The 12266-nt window shown below is 36.9% G+C and overlaps 1 protein-coding gene across 2 annotated transcripts in view; it reads right to left on the bottom strand.

Annotated features, from left to right (window-relative positions):
- The window catches only part of PRIM2 (DNA primase subunit 2), an 88527-nt gene that overhangs the window by 19458 nt on the left and 56803 nt on the right, over positions 1 to 12266 (bottom strand). The window lies entirely within an intron of this gene.

Genomic DNA, 12266 nt, shown 5'->3' with positions numbered 1-12266 from the left:
AAAGCCTCCTCTATAACAATTTTTCTTCGGCACATGCTTGGTCACCTACAAAAGATTTTATTAGCTACTTCAAAACATTGCAATATTTGTTTCTGTATCTAAATTATTCTGATGGTTTCAGTTGGGATAAAGTTAACGTTCTTTCTAGTAGCTGGTACACTGCTATGATTTGGATTTAGTATGAGAATGATGCTGTTAATACCTTGATGTTTTGGTTGTTTATAATTAGTGCTTACTCTGAGTCAAGGACTTCTCAGTGTCCCAAGCTCTGCCAGTGAGGAGGTGCACCAGAAGCTGGGAGGAAGAACTGTCAGGACAGTTAGCTAAGGGATACTCCAGACCACAGAAACCATGCTCAGTACATAAACTGCTCTAAGCTGTGTGGGTGCTGCTGGTCACTGCTTAGGGACTGGGGGGCATTGCTCAGCACATGCTGAGCACATTTACTGTGTATCACTTGTGGCTTGTTGGGGGGGTTGTGATTTTTGGTGGGGGGGAATAGAGGGCGGGGGTCCTCTCGCTATTTTTATTTTGATAACTAAGAAAGTTCAACAGAAGTAGAATAGTAACTAATTGCACCTGCAGAAAGAAGATCCCACTCCAAACATCTAAATCCAGACATCTCTCATTAGCATCAATAGCAGTCAATGCAATTAGAGGAGTCAGGGGAGCAATTCCATTTGCTCTGGAGGCTCATTAAATAAATCATTCTCTAGACACTATTGACTATATAGGCTAGATTTCTACTGGTGATAATGGCATTTTATAATCCAAGTGTAAAGAGAATGTAAACTTAGGAGAAAGTAAATTTAGTAGGTCTGTATCAAAACTGAGAGAAATCCATACTTACATGTATATCACAGAACCAGGTATTACAGGTTTACAGAGAAGAGGGATGAAGACTGGCCAGGGACCCAAAGTCCAAAAACTAATTTCCTATTGCTAGTTCAAGCCCTATAAATTCCCTAAACAAGAATGCTCTCATATGATGTTCTATACTTTGAATTTGACCCTAAGTCTCAGATTTTCAAACATGGCAACATCACTCAAAGAGATTCAGTGACTGAAAAACTGAAAAACATTCCTTCAACCAAAATTTGATAACAACTGTGACAAAAACCCCTGCCTTTTACTGAGATACAGTTAAACCTCTTGGACAAGGATCAGTGACAAAAGAAAATGATATTAAGTCCCAATCACGTTTCAAGATGTCAGCAAATCCTCAGTATAAGTGCAAGTTTTAAAAAATTGATTTAATTTCTGGATGAATTGATCATTGGGGAAAAAAAATCCAACAATTCTTAAAATAAAATTACAAGGAGACTTGAGGAATGAATAAAATTCCTCAGGCTGATAAGTATTCCTTATGTCTACTCTAGAAACATATACACTTACCTTTTTTGAAGCAGTCACAAAAGAATGACAAAAGCAAGGCAATGAAACACAAAACAGTACATGGATAGTTGATGTTTATTAACTCTCTTGAACATAGAGTAAACCAGAGATTGGAGCTCTCCTAACAGCATCATTTGGCTCAAGATCACGGCATTCTCTCTCTAAAAACTCTGCTGTAAAACCAGGTTTTTTTATTTATTAACAGGACAATAAAAGACAAAATGACGTTTTAGGATTATGATCAAACAGAAGTGCAGAAAACCAGGTATCAGCCTTTGCTATCATAATAAAGAGAACTGCTTACATACAAAGAGCATTTTATATTCTATCTTATGCTAAGTGCACTATAATCAAGACATATTTCAACTCTAGACTGCAATTACAAGAGCCTTTCTGCACTCAACAAAAGAAAGCTTATTTCAAAAATACACAAGACTATTTTCCTATCCCTTCAGTTTTTTTCTGACTAAAAGATGACTTGACTGCAGAGAAAATGGGAACAGAAGAATAAAGAAGCTCCACTACCAGACTGCTCTGAACTGTCTCAGAAGAAGTAACACACATTTCATTTTCAGTGCCTGCTGTAAACTTCTAAAAACAGGGAAGTAACTGTGGTACCAAAGTACAAGAAGAAGCCCAACAATTGTAATTGATTTTTTTAAAGTTTATTAGAATTCACTAGTCATGCCCCAGTTCTCATGATCCAAATTCAAATCCATTAAGTACATGAAATTTCAAAAAACAAAATAAATTGGAATTTAAATATCAAAACTTGCCATAAAGGCCACGTTTCCACTCCTACATGTACAGCAGGTGACCAAAAGAAAAAGAAGGAAACAAAAAAAAACACAAACAAAAAAATCCAAAAATTCCACAAAAAAACTCCATATTTAAGGACATTTTGTTTTTCTTTTTTGTAAGTGGACTTAAGAGGGCATGCAAGGAGATGTAAAAGCCCAACCTATGGAATTCAGTTTCACAACTAAATAGCATTGTACATTTCATACAAAATCAAAATTCAATCTTCTTTCAAGAAGTAGTAATACCTATAACATTGAAATACTTGAACCCTATCATCATTTCCCTTTCCTAAATCAATATATTAAATTTCCAAAACATAAATTGCACATAGAACAAATAATCTATGAAGAGCTGTTCTGACTTTATTTATGAGATTCAACAGATTTCAAAGATATGAGGCAGAATGTTAAATCAATTCTGAAAGCAAAAGGACATTTTTATTTATATCGTGCCTATTGTGATATATCAGCAGTGTGCACATTTGATACAATATGGTGCTTTTCTGGATGACTGAATATGAAACACAGCAATAATTTATTGACTGAGTATAGACTGAATATGACAGCTGTTTGATATTACAGCAATTACATGGACATTATCAAAAAAAGTATTCAGAATTCTGGGTTTTATTTCTGAAAACAGTTTCTACAATTCCAGGATATCTGAATGTTTGAAAAATTATTTGAAAGTATTATTTCAACTAAGAGTATCCAGATTAAAAAATTTTCTATGAAAACTTTTCTGTTCAAAAAGCACAGGAACAAAACTGGAAGACACCTGCTGTGTCATTCAGCTTGTCCTGGAAGGTAGTAAGAAGATGTGGATGAAAAGATTTGCATCTCAAAAACCACTAACCCCTGTCTCAGAACTTGGGGTAAATAGCCAAAGAGCTTAAATACATTAGCAGTGGTGTGTGCAGCAATGTGCAGCAGGCATTTTTCAGCAGATGGTTAGAACAGTATGGTTAAGAAGGTATTCAAAAGAGTCTGCTAAAAGCTCTATATTAAGCAACACTCAGATACTTCACTATCCCTAAACTTAGAAATTTATCAGCCACATAGGCAAATCCACCTATTACTTTTCTTAAAATGTCATGGAATGACTTTCTTGCTGCTGCTGCAAAGGCCAATAAAACAAAAACCTCTTCTGACAAGTACAGTCCATCTACACTTATGATGAAGTGCAAAGACTGACAAGTGATTCAAAACTACAAAAGGAATATTAGAAAATTAAAGGTCTGGCTTCACCATTCATTTTTATACATGCAGTTCTAAAAAGACACTACATCAAGGAATATCTAAAGCAATGTGTGTTGCTGAGAATAAAACAAGTCATAAGAGAGTAGATTCTGATCTAAATTAGTTTCAGTACAGGAAAGATAATTATTGCTTTCACTCTCTTCACTGAAAGAACCTTATCACCAACCAGCTCATACATTGGATTATTAAATGCAGATTTCTGTGTCGAATATGTAACAACAAAGTGATCCTATTTCTTTTTATGGTAGCTTGCACAGTTAAACATCACTAAAACTATGCCAGCACTGTTAATGTCCTGGAAGAGAGATTATAGCTAGAGCTCTTCTCTACCCCTAAGACATGCCACAGGCTGAAAGATGGCCCAAAATCCTCCCTTTTAATGTAATTCAGAAGATGAAACCTGATTATCATACATTTTTAAAAGGTTAAAAAAAATACTGAACAAATTAAAGCACTTTAAAGTGCCTAATCATAGGCAAACGCCAGCATAACTTCGGCGTTACAACAAAGACTGCAGAGTTCCAGTTTCAGCTGGAATAACTGGGAAAACTGAAAAGAGGATTGAGTTGGGACTGAAAGAGCACACATTCTTAATATCATTTACTACTGTGTTTCCGCAAATGTTTATTACATTTATGTGCACACTATAGCCTTCATGTATATTACAGTCTAATACTCTTCAATGTTTTCTAGTACCTCATCTTCAGCTGGGGTTCACTAGAATAACACCAATGAAACAAAAATATGATGGAAAATAATGGGTCTATAACAGGTCCATTTCATTTAAGAAATACTACTTTAAGACTTTGAAACTATTATGCAAAAACTAGTGTTTTTTTAATTAGAAGTTTCTGCAACAAAAATACTCTCTTATGAAAGACAGTTATAAAATGAAACAGATTTTTGTCAATGCTCCTAAGCTTACATAACTGCAAGACACTGATATGATGATTTTGGGCTTGAGACAGGAAAGTTTCAGAGGGAAATACACAGAAATGTTGTTGAGTTTAATATGCATCATTAGCTACAGGGCATAATTAAAACATAATTATGTCCCAAAGACATTTCTTCTTTAGCATCCTTAATTTCACTGATAATCCTGTAAACACCCTGGGTTAAAAAGGTCAGCCAATACTGTTTAAAATAAATTCTCACAAGTACAAAGGGTTTGCTTTGTTTTTATGCCTTCTAGTGCTCAGAACTTCCAGTGTGTCAGTCAAAAAAGAAATTATATGCAAACTGAAAGAAAACAGTATCAAGTGAAGTTACAGATTATTCCCTGCCAAAAGGAACCAGTGCAGAATCTACACTTGGAAGGGGTGTGCATGTATATTTATGTATTTATGTTTACATAAAGTTGTAAGTTAACAGAACCTTCTCAGTGTTGATTACATATATAGCATATGGGCAGAAATGGTAAAAAAAAATTACTTTCAACTTACTTCTCTGAAGTAAGTGGAACATGTACTCATATTCACATCTGATTTTTCATCTCATTTATGTGTCAACTGGAATTATGATGTGCTCTGTTTACTTTTCTAATTTGGAACCAAAAGTTTTTGTTTAGTAGAGAGGTTAGAGCAGCAATACCTACAAACGTATTTGTGTGAGAACTGTGAACAACGTAGATGTTACTGGTAAATCTCTTTGCAGCAAAGTCAGAATTTTTTATCCATCAAGAAAGCAAAAATGGTTATCAACTGCTTTGTAAAACTTGTACTATTAATCACATCAGGCAGTAGCAACCCCAAATGCAACACGGCATGTTATTTTAATGACAGCAATTCCATACCATTATTTATATCCAAGTCCTAATAAAAATCATTATCTGATGCAAACAACTTCAAACAATTCTGATTTGATCTCACGATGCTTAATTAAACAGGAAAAAAACAGCTATCTCTAGCTCTGATTAGATGAGCTGATTTTCTGCAGTCTTTCCAGAATCACTGTGTACACAAGACTAAACACAAGTAACACTGACAACGCTAACAGGGACTTCCCTCCAGCCACGGTTATATCTTTACAGGCATTGCTAATCATCTCTGCTTCTGATACAGCAACTAAGCAATCTTGTCCCAGTTCCTTCCTGTGATCTGGCAGAATTTAACAGGACTGCAAGAAGCTATTCAAGTATGATCACAAAAGCACAAAAAATCATTTATGTTAGAAAATACCTTCAAGATTGAGTCCAGCCATAAATTTAACACTGCCAAATCCAACACTAAGACATGTCCCTAGGCACTTTTCTTCTTGGAATACAATCAAGTGCAACCCCTGTCAGTGTGCTTTCTCAGTCCTCTCACTTCCAGAATCCATTACAGATCTCCTTCCTACTGCTGTAGTCAATAGGCACACACAACAAATTGACAAAACCTAACCACGCAGACCAGCCTGTCAGTAATCCACAAACAGGACTCCAAGGAGCTTTCAAAATTCTGAAGCACTCCGCAAGAAAAGGGAACAGAAGGCTAGCAAGCATAAGCAAATGTGCCCAGGACACACAGGACATGAAGGAAACACAGGACAAATTCCCACCTATAAAACACAACTTTAGATAATAATATATGACAGCAAGAATCTTGCACAGACTTAACATACATACCATGATAGCTACAAAGCCAAAAGCAACCCAATTTTAATGGCAATTGAAGCTTATTTTTATTCAGGTAAAGAAAGATATTACAATTTTATGATTCTATGATTCTAAACTCCGTGGCCAGATGACAGAGGTTTTTTAAGAAAATCCTACTTGTCAGGCTCAGCTCTAACTATTCACATGGAACCAAATGGTGAAGAACAATAGCAGACCACAGAATAGGTCTTCAGGATTTTCATATATTTTAGTCTTATTCCCCACTGCTAATTAGCACATGACCATAGCCAAAGGAAAATAAAATCTTTTTCCAAATACAGCCAACAAGAATACTACTAATTCAGCCTGACTTAAATGTAACACCATTAATCCATGTATTTATAGCTTGAACTCATGTGTTTAATTCTCATGCCTGGTTGTATAAATTTTCATTATAAAACAAATTCACTCAAAACACTTCTGCACATTGCTTATTAAAATACAAAAGGGACTCCAGACTATACTCTTCAGCCAGGATCAAGGCAGCTCATCGATCTCAGCAGCCATCCAGCTTCATGTGAATATCGCCTACAAAAACAGTTATGTCCCATTTGGACAACACACCTCTCCTCCTCCAGGCTGCAATTTATATGCAAAAAAAATACTGAAGATGTTATATGAAAGGAATAGATCTCTTGATGTTTGATTCACTGGTATTAAGCTGATTTCTGGAAATTAACATGAATAATTTCTTAACTTGGTGTTCAGTATATCACTGTCTCAGAGGCTGCTCAATTCCTAACAACCATCTCAAGATATAACTCAACATCTTGGTTGAGTCACTTTGCAGTTATGCACAAATACTCTGATTTCATAGACTTGTCTTTCTTTTCTTTACCTGGCTCTTTTCTTTAGCCTTTGGGGTTAAAATTCAAACTAAATATTAATTTTTAGTTCAAACCTACATGCCTAGTATTTAGGCCTTGGACCATCTACTTACTGTCTTGAGACACCTAACAACTGCACATTACTGTATTTTTCTTTGAACTTGCATTGAAAGAAAAGATTTAATGTAAATTAAAGTACGGTACATTTGGGAATAAAAATGAGTTATGCAAATGAAAAATGTATTTTCATGCTTCTTCTGACAATTAAATCACTTTAAGCACGTTATTAAAGAAATTTCAAGAGCTAACTTTGTAGAATATAAAACACATTTTGAAACATACTGTTTGAAACAGTTATACTACATAAGTATTGCCATTCAACATACAATAATGTTATGAATGGACTGCAATTTTCCCAAAACACAATAAAAATTATTCACTCAACATCTTAAAAATTCACTTATTTTATTTCACTACAACTAGAATATGAAATCATACATTCCAAATAATCAAAGACAAATACAGACAGTAAGTGGTTCCACTGAAGCTAATTTTTACAGTCATTGGTGGAAGGAAAAAAAACTTTGTGATTTTATGGTAAGTTTAACACAAGACCACAATTTAATCAATAATGTGAATATCTAGGCTCCTGATAACCAATGAAAACAACAACAACATTCTTTACTATATTAACATTTTGTTACCATGACATAGTCCTTCAATGCAGAATTCAGGAAATAGGATCTTACTGCCAATATATGCTGCACTTTTATTACAATTTTGTCTTATATATCCTAGTAGAAAAACTACACCTTTCTATTCAGTTCTATTTCAGTCTTCATACATCTCAGGAGAATTCCAGCCTGGCCACCTATTTACATTACCTTTCTACTGATGTACAATTTTTTTTTTTAAATGAGATTTTAATCAATATAGAGGCATTTCGAATTTTACCTTTATCCCTTAGATGTTAAATATTGTGGCTTGCTGTCCAAAATGTCATTCTACCCTGCAGATTTGTAAAGTTTAAATAATTAAAGAACAAAAATAGCAGAAACATTCAGAACATTCATAGAGAATTAGAATTAAAAATATGAGAGAATAAAGATCCCTTTCTGATTTATGAATCAAAACTTCCCTAAAATAGTAGCCAGCAATACCCAATATAAAGGGGGCAACTAAGAAAAAAATATAAGAGCAAAACAACCCACAAATCTCTAAGAACTGAGAAAGTAAAATAGGAAACCCAAACATAGCCAATTGACTGATAGAGAAAATATTTCTGAGGATTTGAGCAGGTGGAGGCTGTTTTAAAGAACCATCATATCATCCAAACATTACAAACTGCACTGGGGATAGTTGTATATGCTTAGAAGCAGTGACCTGAAGATTGCCAAGGGCCTACCTCTATTTTCATTTAAATACAAAGGGCTTTTTAAATAATATAATTGTACAGATTTACAATGCATTAGAGCATATACACTTCTAATTTACATCTATACATGATACTTGTTTATTCCACACTATCTTGTCTCCCTCTAGTGGTTGGCTCTCACAAACATGGACTTCTACCTGGATTCAGCCCTTCTGCAGAATCACAGGGTAATTCAGGCTGGACAGGACCTCAGGAGGTCCCTGCTCCACACCCCCCTCAAGGAATTTCTGACTGGCCTTGGTAGAAACATTCATCACCAGCTCTCTGCAATCAAGGTAAAGGCTCACTCTTGAATCCAGACTCAAGAACCTCCAAAGATCATTTGGAAAATAAATCAAAGAGCCAGGAAAATAAAGTCGCTGGAACGATCATTTGGGATGTATCGTCATCCTAAAATTTCATTGTTTTTTAACAGAGTAGGAGACATGTTTCTTTGCATATTGATGCAGTATATAGCCGTCACATTATCTGTCCTCAGCTACATACATGAGCACCATGTGTGGAAGAAACGTGTAGAATATATCAATGATCAACTCCAGTTCAAAAGCTTCATTGCAAAGGGTTTGCTTCTTTAATAACAGACCCTGAGCAAGGTTGAAGTTGAGTGAACTTTCCTCCTCCTTCTTCCAGCAAAACATCTGTCATGAGGACCTTCCCCAGCAAGAAGGGATGAAGAGGCATACCTCAGACAACCAGAGAACAACCTGCTCCTCACCATCTGCAATCAACTGTGATATAAAACAACACGCCCTATGAAACAACAGTAAGTCAATCTGGAAGACTGACTCATAGTGGAGTTACATCCCCCCACCATTTTTTGGTGGTTATTTTTTTGGACAAGGTAAGGAGTTACTTTTTAAGCAAGAATAGTGAAAGAATCTATGAGAATCAAAATCTGTTTAGAATAAGATTTCAATTTATAGAAAAAAACCCCAGTCTTAAAATGACACTGAAGTTATGAAGCCAACTGGCACAACCATTCACTCAGAAGTAATGCATCTACTCCTATTAGGCAGCTGATCCTTTCATCTGAAAAACAACAATTTACCATTTAGGCACTCTTAACCTAGCAATCTGCAGAGTAATTTTAATTGCAGTGCCTAAATTAGAAAACGTTTTATTTTGCATTCTGCATTTGTCCCTGTTGTGAAATGCCAACAGATGACCATTCCCCCCCTCACTCCACCAACAGAGCATCTCTACCTTCTTTCTTTGTAGGTGTTACTTGATTTTTTTCCCCACTGACTACATGATTTCACACTTCATTCATACTTCATGGATTCCTCTCTAAAGGTAAAATATAATTTCTTAAAAGCTTTTCTACAGTGTTTTTATCAATGAGGCCTGAGGTATGCCTGAATCAGTTATTCAGAGCATAGGAGGAGTTCTTTTTGTGCAAACGGTCCATATGCCTATGCTCAGCCCGGAGACCATGCTTAGCCAGTTTGCTAACATCTTCATGGTAACTCCCTTCCTGCTGAAGACTGAAGGTGTGTGCCAAGAATTCTTAGGATTTAAAATTGCCATAGATGTTGCAGCAATTAAAAGACAAAAACGAACAAACAATTTTTAAATCATAACCATTTCCAGCAAATTGAACACTCCCTCTTTGCAATATAAGAGTCAATAGGTAATACAACATTAACCTTAATCTTTACAAAGTATCATGCATATATCTTCACAATGCTCCAGTAAAATGAAACAGTGTAATTAATTATCTCCACTCTACAGGAAAGGAACAATGGCACGAATGCCAGAAAATAAAAATGTCAAAAGAAAATAGCTATAAGAATTGCATTAATCTTCCTTTTTTCAGGACATTAAACACTGTATGACACTACTGTGAAAAATCACGGGCCACCAACCTCAGTTAGAGACATGAAAAATTAGTTTTCTCTTTTATTCAAGATTGAAGCTAGTTATCTAGAACTTGAAAAGGACCAAAATTACATGGAAGTTGCAGCTTGCTTGTGAAAAATGCAGTAACTTAACCCCTTGTTTGATTCACAATAAGCTTTCTAACTCTTGAAGCTAAACACAGGATCATAAAACTTCATTTCTAGGGCCCATCAACAGAGATGCTATAACATAAAGTCATAACCTTGTGACTGAAAACAGGATCCAAGGTGCATACATGTCTTCATACGTGTGCATGCACACATTTGGCCAAAGCACAAGTAGATGGAATCAGATGTGTTCTCCCAATATTTTTATGCTACTGTTATAATTTCTCATAATTTGTTTTAATTCTTTCAATTCCTTTAAGCACAGGATATGTCAACTGAAAATTCTGGATTTTCCTGAATTCAGGTAGTGTTGTGGTTTAATTCTGGCTGGATGTCAGGTGCCCACTCTCCTCCTCAGGTGGACAGGGGAGAGAAAATAAAATGAAGGACTCAAGCATACGGAGGGATCACTCATCGGTTACTGTGACAGGCAAAACAGACTTCACTTGGGAAAAGTAATTTATTACCAATCAAATCAGAGGAGGGAAATGAGAAACAAAAACAAATCTTAGAACACCTTCCCCTCATCCCTTCTGTCTGCCAGGGTTGACTTTACTCCTTGTTCTTCTACCTCGTCCCACAAGTGGTGCAGGCTGACAGGAAATGGGAGTTCACCACACATTTCTGCCACTCCTTCCTTCTCAGGGGAGGACTCCTTACACTCTTCCCCTGCTCCAGAGTGGCATCCTTCCCACAGGAAATAGTCCTCCATGAACCTCTCCAATGTTGAATCTTCCCACATGCTGCAGTTGTTCACAAACTGCTCCAGCACAGTCCCTTCCATGGTGTGCAGTCCTTCAGGAACAGCCTGCTCCAGTGTGAGTCCCTATGGGGTCACAAATCCTGCTCCAGAGTGGGCTCCTCTCTCCATGGGGCCACAGGTCCTGCCAGGAGCCTGCTCCAGCATGGCTTCCTACTGGGTCACAGCCTGCTCCAGGCATCCCTCTCTGCTCTGGGGCATGAGGTCCTCCATGGGAGGCAGGTGGATCTCTTTTCCACCGTGGTCCTCCATGGGCTGCAGGGGCACAGCTGCCTCACCATGGGCTGCACCAGGGGCTGCAGGGGAATCTCAGCTCTGGCACCTGGAGCACTTCCTTCTCCTCCATCTTCTGCACTGACCTTGGTGTCTGCAGAGCCGTTCCTCTCACGTATTCTCACTCTCCTCTCACTGGCTGAAGCTGTTATTGTGAAGGGGATTTTTACCCCCTTTTCTTGACTATGTTATCCCAGAAGTACCACCCACCACTGCTGATGGGCTCAGCCCTGGCCACAGGGCTCCTCTTGGAGCCAGCTGGTTTTAGTCCTGTCAGACAATGGGGGAAGCTTCTGGCAGCTTCTCACATAACCTAACCCTGCAGCCCCATGCACTACCAAAACCGGGACATAAACCCAGTACAACTAGTAATTAATTGGCATTCCATTGCAATATTTACTGCCATTCTTCTGAGATCTTCTTCTTGAGACCTTTGTAAAAAAATGCATTTTGAAGGTTTTTTTAAGAAACTACCAATCTCCTTTTAAATCAAATTACATTTAAGGAACTAGATAAAGAGAGGTTTAGATACTCATTCAAATCATACCTTTAAATCCCTTTTTCCTTCCCAAAAAATTTGCAGACAAGTTGATCTATCTTCTGGATCTTGAAAGAGGCATATGTACCATAATTCATTTTAGCCTACTTTATTTTTTGCCCTGTATCTTCCATAAATAGCCATGGCCCAGAGAAGCTAAGGTAAGGAAAGATTGTCTACCAAGCGCTCCAAAAATACTTCATGTACTCTGGAAGGCTGAGATCTCACAATATTAAATACAAAGTATCATACACCACACAAAACTGATACAAATTCTGAAACTCTGCTCTAACACATACCTGGTACAGGCCAGGCAGAAAAGGATGGGGGAGGAAGC

This window comes from Passer domesticus, chromosome 3 (genome assembly GCF_036417665.1).
Source record: "Passer domesticus isolate bPasDom1 chromosome 3, bPasDom1.hap1, whole genome shotgun sequence".
Classification (NCBI taxonomy): Eukaryota; Metazoa; Chordata; class Aves; order Passeriformes; family Passeridae; genus Passer; species Passer domesticus.
This window is presented reverse-complemented; position numbering and strand designations above follow the sequence as displayed.